Source organism: Myodes glareolus, chromosome 5 (assembly GCF_982192425.1).
Source record: "Myodes glareolus chromosome 5, mMyoGla1.1, whole genome shotgun sequence".
In the NCBI taxonomy this organism is placed as follows: Eukaryota; Metazoa; Chordata; class Mammalia; order Rodentia; family Cricetidae; genus Myodes; species Myodes glareolus.
Genome location: NC_142030.1, coordinates 100,695,168 through 100,707,511, shown reverse-complemented (window position 1 = coordinate 100,707,511; position 12,344 = coordinate 100,695,168). Strand labels below are relative to the sequence as shown.

The window sequence follows — 12,344 nt, the reverse complement described above, 5'->3', positions numbered from 1 at the left end:
ACCCATAACATGTGCACATATGAATGCATACAGTCATCCACAAATGCAAATGCATGCACAAACACATGTGAGCACACACACACTGGCACCCATAAACACACCCATACAAACACATATGCATAGACACGCACAAATTTTATACTTTATATATGAAAATAAGCATGTTATTTGTCTTTCTGCATCTGCATTATTTTGTTTAACATAATGATCTCTATTTCCTTCCATTTGCCGCCAAATTTCAAGCCATAAATTTTATTTACACTGTGAAAATCTCATTCTGTGTGTGTGTTATAGGCAGTTGAACAGATATTAGTAGGCTTGGAGGCCACTGGAGATGCTTCCCTAAAGACATTTGACTCCTTTTCCTTGGAATGGAAAGTGCCTCTTTCCCATATGAAGAAGTGTAGGTATTTGGATTTGTTGAGAGCAGAAGTGGTATGGGAGTCCTTCTGTCTATGTGTTGCTTTTTTTGGTTAATGAATAAAGAAACTGCCTTCGCCTGTTGATAGGGCAGAACTTAGGTAGTCAGGAAAGATGGAAATAAATGCTGGGAGAAAGGAGGGTGGAGAAAAACATCATGGAGCTAATGGAGACAGACATTGGGAATTTTACCCAGTAAGGCACATCTTAATTTAACCCATTTCTATTAATCTGTGTATCAACAGGTGGCAGTGGCTTACTGGGCCAAGCAGTGGTTTAATTAATACAGTTTTGTGTGATTATTTCAGGATTCTGGTAGCCAGGACAAGCAAATGCCTCCCTGAAACACAGACTTTAGATAAAGAGCTGGCATTTGAAATTTCCTTATTGACAGAAGAGAGAAATGATCATTCCTTTAATGAGATAATGTTCTTTTTTTTTCCCCAGGAAGTCACTCCTTTCTTGCAGATGTTTGCAGATTCTTGTGCACATTGGGGTTGACCTGCCCGCTTTCCAGAATCCAAACTCACAAAAGAGAAGCATAGCCTTTCCTTTTCCAGGTTACAATTCTTTCCTTTCAGATACTGGCCACAGCCTATGCATACTTTTCCTTCAGCTCTAGTCCTTTTTACCCTCTCTCTAAAATTCTACTCTCCTCACTTCTGCCACTCAGTTGCTTGCCAAACTCTATTGCAGATCCTGCCAGTATCCTTAGACCCCAACTAAAAAAAAAATCAAAGCTTTCTGGTTTTTCATCTACCAACCTACTTCAGGTACCTGCCGAGTTTAATAGATTTCCTGTTCTCTTGTTAAATCAAATTTTAATAAAGATGTCCATAAACCTCATGAGTGCATTTTAAAATTCTTTTGGGATTAAAAACACCAAAGAGGAACAATAGTTTCCCTAATAACATGTTTTCCTCATCCAGCTGCCTATGGATGGACATTGAGCTTGCTGCCATAGTCACCTATTGTTAATAGCTCAGCACATAAACATTGAAGTGAAGTGTCTCCATACTGTGATGATGTAGATTGATGCAGGTAAATACTAGTTTGGTATATCTGGGTCCTATGGTAAATCTATTTTTAGGATCTTGAAAAAAAATCTCCTCACTGAATTACATATATCTGTATGTCCTAGCGTGTTTTTATCAACTTAATACAAGCTAGGTTCATTGGAGAACATTGTAAGAAAGTAGGCTCAGCAGTATTTCACCTTTTCATCTGCTTCCAATTCTGTCTTGACATTTCTGCCTTGAGTTCTTGCCGTGACTTCCTTCCATGATGGACCATGATATGGACCGTAAGCTGAAATAAACCCTTTTCTTCTCAAATTGCTTTTAGTTATGACGTTTTCTTAAGCAATAGAAACCCTTATTAAGCACACAAGTTTAACTTCCTGTCACTCAACCATGCTTTTGAAATTTTATCTTTTTAACCTTTCATGGGTGTTTTAATTTTTTATCTTTGATGATGGAATATGTGTTATATTGTCACAATAACCACCAATAATCAATTGTATACTGCTGTGGGATAATGCTTTTATGCACTGTAAAGATTTGTTACTCATATTGGTTTAATAAGATGCTGATTAGCCAGTAGCCAGGCAGAAGGTCTAGGTGGGGCAACCAGACTAAGAAAGTTCTAGGAAGAGGAAAGGCAGAGAGTTAGTCACGAACCAGATACAGAGGAAGCAAAATGAGAATGCCATACTGAGAAAAGGTTCCAAGCCATGGCTAAACATAGATAAGAATTATGTGATAATTTAAATTGTAAGAGGTAGTTAGTGATAGGCCAAACAGTTTATGATTAATATAATCCTCCATATGATTTGGGGGGGAGTACATAATGGTTGTTGGGACCTAGTGGGACAGACATTTCCATATAAAAAAGTAGTGATATTTCAATTGTATTTTAATAAATAAAGCTTGTCTAAAGATCAGAGAGTAAAACAGCTGCCCTGTTCAGTCTTACAGACCAGGCAGTAGTAACACTTTAAATCACAGTAGCCACATTAGTTGCCATAGAAACTGGCCACATCTTTAATCTCAGCCCTAGTGAGGAATATAAGACAGGAGGAGACATCTCTCAGTTTCGTCTCATTCTGAGGATTCCTGGAGGCCAGATCATTATTTTGTACTGAGGTAGATGTAAGAGCCAGTGGCTGGCTGTTTTGCTTTTTTGACCTTCAGACTGCTGTGGAATAATGCTTTTGTATACTGTAAAGATGTGTCACTCACATTGGTTTAATACAATACTGATTGCCCAGTTGCCAGGCAGGAAGTGTTAACAAGGCAACTAGACTAAGAGAATTCTGGCAAGAGGAAAGGCAGTCACGTAGTTACCAGCCAGACACACAAGAAGAAATATGAGGCTACCTTACTGAGAAAAGTTACCAAGCCATGTGGCTAAACAAAGACAAGAATTATGAGTTAACATTAGTTGGAAGAGCTAGTAGGCCAAACAGCTTACAATTAAGATAAGCCTCTGTGTGTTTCCTTGGAACTGAACCACTGTGGGACTGGGTGGGACAGAAACTTCTGCCAATAATATATAATGCTGTATTTTGTTACATCGTGGTCTTTATTATTCCAACAATATATCAGCAAATATTACAAAACAAATAAAAGAAAAAGTAAATAAAAATAAATAATTAAAGGTTATATAATTATATAGTTGATAATAACCCTGTTGTCAGAGTTTTATTGAGAAAGTTTCCTTTGATTGCATTGTTTTGGTTTAAATCTTTGTTCCTTTGTTTTTAACTGAAGTTTTACATTTAAATTCAAAAGCCTAGATGTTAAAGGCTTAGTCACTTATATTTCTTTTTGCTACTAATGAATAGTCTTTGGGACTTGGGGAAAAGAATTTATTACACTGTGTTTGAGTTACAAAAGGATAATCATTCCAGTCTAAAATACTCTGAATTGAACTATTTGTTTTACCATCTATATTTAATATAACTTAATATATTCTAATTTTCATCTAACTTCTATGACTGCCTTAATATTTACTGTCACAGGGTCCATTGGAATGCTTGAATTTTAGGAGAGTCTATCTGTAGATTATCTCCTCATGATGATAATGGCATAATTTTGTAGTGCATGTCAGTTTGCTAGGAGATTGACTGCTCTGTCTCCTCACAAAATGTGGCTAGTTCTTTCAATTTCTTTTTATTTCTGTCCTAATTTTGAGGTTATAACACAATTACAAAATTTCTCTCCTTCTTTTTCTCATTTCAAATCCTTCCATACATTCTTCCCACTCTTCTTCAAATCCATGACCTCTTTTTCATATATTATTATTGTGTGCATATAGATATATACATATAATCATATATATATCTATATGTGCACACATATACTAAATATACATATATCTATATGCACACAATAACAATATATTGTATATGTGCATGTATATTCCTGAATATAATCTGTTCAGTTTCAATAATGTTATATATATGTTTGTTTTCGGGGATTAATGTATATGTGTATATGCCTGTTGAGTTATGTGGACCATGCACTTTCAAATACCTGCAGAGATCAGAGGCCATCAGATTCCCTAGGATTAGAGCCATAGGCTATTGTGAGCTACTCAACATCGGCCTTGAGATTTGAACTTGGGTCCTTTCAATGACAGTAAGTTCTCGTAACAGCTAAACCATCTTCATTTTAAGACTTGGGTAGGAGACAGCATTATCATGCTTGACATGGTGCCCTAGAGTTGGGTTCTTCTGTTCAGATATGATTGAAACCAAACCAGAAGAAGGGAGGTGAGGCTTTTCACAGGCCATGTGCTTAGGCATGAAAGGAGAAACAGATGAAGCAAAGAACATGTCAGGTTGTTGATTCTCAATAACAACAGGTAGATAGTACAGAAATTGTTGTTTACAGTTCACATCCAGATTCATGAAAATAGAAGATTCAAGCTTGTGTTGTCCAGTTCTGACTATTTCTTGTTTCATTCCAGTTATAGTACATACATCCTATTTGTTTCCTTGAGTGATATTTTGTTTGCTGGCCTTTGTGTTAGAAGAATATACTATAGCTGTTGTACTTATAATTCTAGGCTATGACTGTATCCTCAGATTCCATTAAAGCTCTTGTTCAACCTAAGTGAAGCAACAATACAAAAATGAACACTTTGGGGTCCTTTAAGAACATGTGACCATTCTTTTTATTTTTTATATGAACCAATCCTTTACGGTCTCCTTAGAGCTCCAAGTCTAATGCCAAAGACACTGAAGGAACTAATGCTTGGCTGGGTTAAACATTCATGCACGTGATAGACACAGTTTGTAATGATTAGTGTTTTTTTGTCAACCCGACAGAATCTAGAATCTTCAGGAATATGGGTTTCTTAACAAGCCAGTTACAGTGTGTGCTGATGACTCTGATATAAAATAGTCCATCCTAATAATGATTAGGACCATTTCCAGAGAAGGAAGTCCTGGAATGCTAAGATGGAGAAAAGAAACTGATTAGCAAATACTATGAGTGTGTTCAACTATGTTTTTATCCTTTTGTAAGTATGAATACAAATGGAACAACTATCTTAAGTTCATGCTGATTTAACCTCCCCACCACGATGGACTACAGATTAACTATGAGCCAAAACCAATGCTTTCTCCCTCAAGTCAGGGATTTTATAAAAGCAACAGGTCAAGAAACGAAGACATAACTGTAACACCATATTTATCCTAACAGGAAAATAAAGAGAGTAAACTGTTATCTAATGTCACCTGCTAAAATGTTACCACCAATATCAAAGTAAGGGCATAGAGGGGGTTCAATGTCTCCATAGCACAGCAGAAGAACAACAATAACAAAAAGCCCGGAGAAGAACAAAGCTGATGTCAGCTAATATAAGCAAGTAGCCCTGCTTCTCTCATTTTGTGTCTCTTGGTATATTTCGCTGTTATAATTTTCCTTAACAGAAAACATCAATAATCTTACTGTTTTGTTGAACATTTCTTCCTAAAAATGAATAGATTTTCCTCAAAGACATGTGGTTCTCTCCCAATGACTATTGATCAAATGTTTGCCATAACGGCTTGCTGTTTTATTTAGAAAATAATTCTCATCTTGCCGTTTCACTATTTAAAACTGGTCACGATGGCTAGCAACTATGCCTATTTGCCTGCCTGCCTCCCTGCGTGTCTGCTTGACTTTGAGTCCGTCTCACTAGTAGCATTGTCTGGTCTAAAAATTGCTGTGTAAATCAGAATGAGTTTGAACTTATACTAATCCTTATGCCCCCCCCCCCAATAATATGACTCCTAACAAAGTAAAGGATACTTAGTCTTATCCCAAATTATGCTTTAGGAGCTGAAGAGATGATATAGTCACTAAGAGTATGTTCTACGCTTTCAGAGGACCAGAGTTCTATTCCCAGTACACATAAATAATGCACATATACATGCACATAAACACTCACACACATACACACATACACAAAATTAGTGGACACATATATGAACACATGCACGTGCCCATACACAAATGATAACTCTTTAAAAACTGTAATTTACTTTTCCTGAAAGATCATTAGTTTTTTCTTATATAAAAATTTGTAATGGATTAATGCATTCTTTTAGTCAAAAAATATTTATTGAACAATTAAACACTTCATGGGATTTCTACCTTTTATTTTTTCAAGACAAGTTTTCTCTGTGTAACAGCTCCAACTGTTCTGGAACTCACTCTGTAGACCAGGCTGACTTCAGACTCACAGAGATCCACGTGCCTGTGCCTCCTTAGTTCTGGGATTACAGGCATGCGCCACCATTTGCCCAGCTGTAGATGTTATTTTTGTAAAGCCTCTAACTGGGTAACCCAGGCTGGACTTGAACTTACTGTCTTTCTACCTCAACCTTTTGAGTTACTAGATGTGTGGCAGGTAGGAACCACAATGCCCAGCGAGATCTATTTTAGTTGGAAGAAAGCATAAATTAAAACAAGCATCTTACTGAACGTATAGCATAACTACACAAGTGGAAGATACTTACACAAAATTAAGAAGAAAAACCTCCAGAACCAATGACTGCAACAAAGATACCTAGGGACTCTCCCCGAAACTGTGTTCTAAACCTAAGCCTCTCAGGTATCTCCATTTTTTCGACTGTGAAAGTAATTCATTTGATATTGCTTGTGTCTGTGTGTGTGTGTGTGCACGCGCGCGTGCACTTGTGTATTCATGTATACGTACGGATTCACACAAAGTTGAATATCTCTGTAAATACATGTTTATGAAGTATCATGCCTTTGTGTGTGTATGCATGTGAGCATAGTGTATGTGCTTGTATGTGGGGTCAATGTGCACAACCAGAGAAGCACATATGTATCACTGTCATTTTATCTTCTGAGATAAGGTCTTTCACTGAACTTGAAACCAGAGGAATGAAGCTCCAGTTATCACCGTGTCTCCTCACAGTTATCTTTATAGGCATGTGGTATCATAGCCAGCCTTTTCTGTGTGGCTGTGTGGATCAGAATTTATAAGCTTGAGAAGTGCTGCAGGAGTATCTTCCGCTGCTTCAGCCAATAGTCGCTGAAGCACGAGCCCACTGGGTTCGATGCTGCAGGAGGACCTTCCGCTCCGTCAGCCAATAGCTGCTGAAATACCAGCTCACTGGGGCGTGGTATATTTCTCTTTTAAAAAGAGCCACAGATCTCAGCTCAGGCCTCTTGGTTCCGGCGCTTGGTCCCGGCTCCTGCTCCAGCGACTAGGCTCCCTTCCTGACGGTTTATGGTGTATGTAAGTTTTACCCTCCAAAATAAATAACCCCTTAAAGCATAACTGGTGTGGGATTGATTCTCCGTTATTTGGCGCCCAGAGTTTGGTTTAAGAACCACCCCACCCCCCCCACTCCCCACCCCCCCACCCCCAGCTCGGCCTCTGGCTTGGCTACCTGCCGCCAGCTCGGCTTGGCCAGCTGGGCTTGGCAAACAGCTGGGGGGCCCGGGCAGGACAGAAACACAAACAAGCAGGCCCAGCTCCCTCATGTTACAGAAAAGCAAGTACTTTACCTTCACTCTAGCCCAGGTACCTTGTTTTTATGTAGTCATTTTAAAATAAATGTTTTACTTCTGACTTATTGAGACTTTATAATACAAACTTTCCTTATGAAGCAATAATGTGTAATTCTTTAATCCAAATAATAAGTCTATATTGTATGTTTCTCAGGACTCAACCCATAACCTTCCCATTATTTAAGGATATGGTTTACCACAGTCATATATATTATCAGAGTGGCCCATAATAAGTGGGCAGCTTTATTTTTTAATATTTACTTTTATTTGTAATTGTGTATGTTTACACATACATGTATAGCTTATGTGTGCACTGAACATGGAAGCCAGAAGAAGCTGTCAGTCCCTTGATTGTGAGCCACTTGACATGGTGCTGGGCACTGACTTGTTTCCTCTGGAGTTACTTCCTCCAGCTCCACATGGTTCTCTTTCTTTTCTTCAGAATTTAGACAGCCTGTTTGTTCTAATGTTATCTTTACTTATAAGTTAGTAAACTTATAAGCTCACTCTGAATCAAAGCTCTTTGAAGCGAATTCCAGTTACAAATTACTTACTGTAACTACCATTATAATCATCATACTCATTACAATTTAGTATCAAATAGTATTACTGTCATCCTATTCACAAGTTTGTTATTGGCCAAATAAAGTATCTGGAGACTCACTGACACTGAGCAGTTAGCTGGAATCAGATAAATGCTAGTGAGAAATGGATTTTGTTTGTGGTCAGCATAACTAATACATCCAACATGTCAACATGCATAGGACAGTTGATGCTTGTGAGGAAGGATAAGAACATGGAAAGATATAGTGTTGCAGGATGCGCGCCGCAACTGGTGCTCGAAACCCCGGGACGCTGAGGGACCCTGACAACTACGCCGGGGGACCCTGAGAAGGAAGCACCCAGCAACGTGCTGAAAGTCCGGGAGAAAAAGCCAAGATCAGACACCAGGACAGAGAGCCATGAATTTCAGAACTCTGAGAACGTGGAGCGGTGAGTGACGTCAGTTGAATTCCTCCAGAAAGGGGAGGAAAAAGAATTTCAAAGTATAGGCCTAAAAAGAAAAGAAAATACAAAAAAAATCAAAGTTAAGGTATCTGAAAGAAGGTACAGAAAGCAACGGGGAAGAAAAATCCCTTAAGTTCAGTGCAGGAGGAATGTGAACAGCAGCAAAAAAGGCGAGGTAACTAAGGCGGGACTATGAGGACGATGGGGTACGGGAGACCGCGGCTTCCGCTCCCTCTCTGTCCACCTGCGTACTCGCTGTTAGAGACTGGAGGCAACAGTCTCGTAGGGAGGCGGGCTTGATCGAGTTCGAAGACTGCCTTCCCTATTCTTAAAGAGCCACAGAGCTTTTGGAGGTGATTTTCGCCTAATTTTGTTAAGAGAGCTCAGTCTCTGGCTCTCACGTACAGAAAACTTTAACTTTGATTGAGGAAGTAGCCGGCGGTGGTGGCGCACGCCTTTAATCCCAGCACTCGGGAGGCAGAGGCGGAAGCTGCGTGGCAGCGCCGCTAAAGACCTAAAGACGGAGAGGGGCCAAACTCTGAACTGTGTTTCCATAGCAACATGGGCGGGTGAAGATGAGTTCCCAGAGAACGGGGCTCCGTGCGCGGGCAGACCGGGCAGGAGAAGCCCCCCCACGGGTGGGCGGATGCCCCCCTCGCCGGAGCTTGGCGGTGCGAATTCAATGCCTGAGGTGAGGCTGAGGTACAGTTTGCAGATACAGGATAAACCGGAGAGCCCGCGCACGGCCCGGGGCGGAGCCATGCCTTTGGGCCATGCGGAGCGCGCCACAATGGGTCCCAGAGGCGGGGCAACCGCCGCTGTCTGCTGCCGCTCACAGCCAAGGTCGCTAAAAATTCAGTCAGATAAAAACATTTGTCGCTAAAAATTCAGTCAGATAAAAACATTTATCCCCCAAACATCGCCCCTTTGTCAGCAGGAAGTAGTCAGATGATCGATGGTCTACGCCCATTCTCCCTCAAAGAACTGGTCCTAATTATCATAATAAAGGCGCGTCAACCTGGTTACCATTACCTATTGCCTCTGGCAACGGGTGGAATAAAACAATGCTACCTAGAGGTTTTTCCATCTGAATAGGGGAGCTGGAGAGATGGCTCAGAGGTTAAGAGCACTGCCTGCTCTTCCAAAGGTCCTGAGTTCAATTCCCAGTGACAACTGCTTTGGTTTTTAGACATAAGAGGGGGACTACACTACCAGTGACAGCTTCCCCCAGAGAAAGGATTTCTCTTGCATTCTATACACTTAATTTTTAATTCAAAATTTTGCTGGTACAGGCAAACAAGATTTGCTTTTTGAAGCAGAGACCTGCAGATCTCTAAGTTCAAAACCAGCCTACTTCCAGTACTGATTGTGCTGAATTTTTACACTGAGAGTTTTTAATACTCTTAAATGTTTATTTGGGAGGAGAGTTTTGTTTATGTTTTTCTAGGAATGCTGACATACATCTGGATGCCAGCAAGACTGACAAGAGAAATAAAGAAGAGAGATGACCCAGTGGATGCTGAGTGTCCTGCTGTGGAAGATTCGTGCGGAGACAGCAGTGATGACCCTCTGGGCGGTGCCAAGAGCAGCTGTTTCACACCATCGACTTGAGCAACACCCTGTGCAACCTCTTATCTCTTAACAATTTTCTGACTGACTCTACTTTGCCTTTTCCTTCCTTAGGAATGGGTGGGAGCAGAGATATTCTTGGCATGCTGTGTCTAGGTGGAAGTGCTGTATGTCCTTGATTGGTGTGCTACCTGCTAGCCCAAGTGAGGTGGGACAAGGTCTTTATGACACAGGCCTTGGCAGCCTTGGTATGTGTATCCTCACCCCAAGTTTGACTCTCAGCTTCCAAAGAGCTCATAGGCAATTAGCCATGCATACCCTCTAGGGACCAGATAATCCCACGGTATGGAGGAAGGTATGCATAGGCGGAGGGTGTGCAGACACAGCCCTAGCACTCCCAGGGAAGTAGTTGTCCCATTGCACGGGGAGGGTGTGTCTTGCTTTTCTTTTCTGCAATCGGTCCACACATCATGAGGTGGGGACCAGATTGGAAAATAGTTTTGCCTTATTGCTCTTATTAACAAGAGAAGAGGGAGATGTTGGGAGCCACCTGGAGGCACAGGTGGTCCTGCAGTTTGGAGGTAGCCATGTGGGGCTGAGCACCCTTGCCTGCACCCTTGCTTGCACATGCTCAGAACAGCAGAATGGCATTAACCAATCAGGACAGCGTTCAAGCTGCTCCACCGTTTAAAAGCAGCTGCCTCGGGGCCCAACGCTCTCTCTCTAAGCTTTCTCTCGTCCCTGCTCTATCTTCCCTTCCCCCAATTTTCCTCAAGGGAATGCTCCAAATAAAGATGTGACCAGAGAAGGAATTCTCGTTTTTGGTGGCGTTCATTCCTGCAGGACAGGATGCGCGCCGCAATATAGAGTGAAAAACAGGTCAGTGAGCAAGAGCACTGAGGTGTACAAGTATGAGGACCTGAATTCAAGGACCCTGCAACCAGCATGACAAGTTAAGTATGACTGAATGTGTGTAAGCCTAGCATGGTGGGAAGCAAAGAAAGGAAAATGACTTGCCCTGGACTATGTGAGTGTAGCTGAAAAATAGGAGCTTCAGATTTGGAGAGATACCCTGCTTCAAAGAAATAAGGCAGATTGAGAAAGGAAGCTTCCCAATACATTTCTTTGTCCTCTGTGCACATACACAAGTGTGTTCATGTGTGTACACACATACATGCACCACACAAGCATTCCACATGTATACAAACATGCACACAGAGAAAGAATGATACAGACAATGAAGGAGACGTGGGAAGAGAAAAAAATGCCTCTAGCCCAATATCAGGTCTAAGTATCTTACTGTGGTTAGTGAAGAATTTTGTCTTAACAGTAAAAGTTACTATTAAGACAAATTTTTTGAGACAGTGATGCTTCCAACAGGACTGCTAAAACAGTTACTAAACTTATCTTAAATTAAAAGCATTCTTGACCATTGAGTTTAACCATTCCACATTCCTTTCTCACCGATAAATCTGCTCTTCAATCAAATATCTGTTCTATCAATCAAAATATGCCTTGATCTCTTTTTTGAGCCTGTTATAAATTTTTATTAAATCACCACAAAGTTAAATAACAAAATGCCTGTTTTATACTTTATGAAGATACAGGATAAATTAATATATTTGTCTCTAGATATGCTTTGAAAGAAAACATAATTTCAGGAATTAAACACTATATTTAGGACTGAGAGCAGTGAAAGCTACTATATACTATAGATGTATTTTATGGGTAAAATGCATTTATTTTTTAAATAACGTTTCTTTCATTTATTTTACATACCAACCAGTTTCCCCTCCTTCCTGTCCTCCTGTACCCTCCCTGTTCCCAGCTACCCCCTCCCAATCCACTCCTCCTCCATCTTCTTTCAGAAAAGGACAGACCTCCCATGGGCTTGCACACATCAAGTTGAGGCAAAACTGAGCTTCTCACTTTAACTGCTAGTCCAGGTAATCCAGCATGAGAAACAGGTTACCAAACACCAGCTAATCACCAGTGAGAGACCCTGCTCTTACAGTTAGAACCCTCACTAAGAGACTAAGCTACACAACTGTCACACACAAGCAGAGGGCCTAGGTTGATCTCATGCAGGCTCCCTGACTGTTGATTAAGTGTCCATGAGCTTCAGCGAGCTTAGGTCAACTGTCTCTGTGAGTTCCCCCATCATGACCCCATTGGCTAGTACAATCCCTGCTCACTTTCTTACACAAGACTCTGGGAGTTCAGTGCAATGGTGGTGCTTGTTAGTGGATCTCTGCCTCTGCCTCAATCAGTTGCTGCATAGAGTATCTCTGGCAATTTGGGAAGTCACCAATC

At 40.8% G+C, this 12,344-nt stretch overlaps 1 protein-coding gene and 1 long non-coding RNA gene across 3 annotated transcripts in view; one reads left to right on the top strand and one right to left on the bottom strand.

Annotated features, from left to right (window-relative positions):
* The window catches only part of Dpp10 (dipeptidyl peptidase like 10), a 723,175-nt gene that overhangs the window by 431,238 nt on the left and 279,593 nt on the right, over positions 1 to 12,344 (bottom strand). The gene's annotated exons all lie outside the window — the stretch shown is intronic.
* LOC148122162 (uncharacterized) lies at positions 8,415 to 10,843 on the top strand. Its single transcript, XR_015737949.1, has 2 exons — positions 8,415 to 10,239; positions 10,507 to 10,843. It is a non-coding gene; the product is annotated as an uncharacterized LOC148122162 (long non-coding RNA).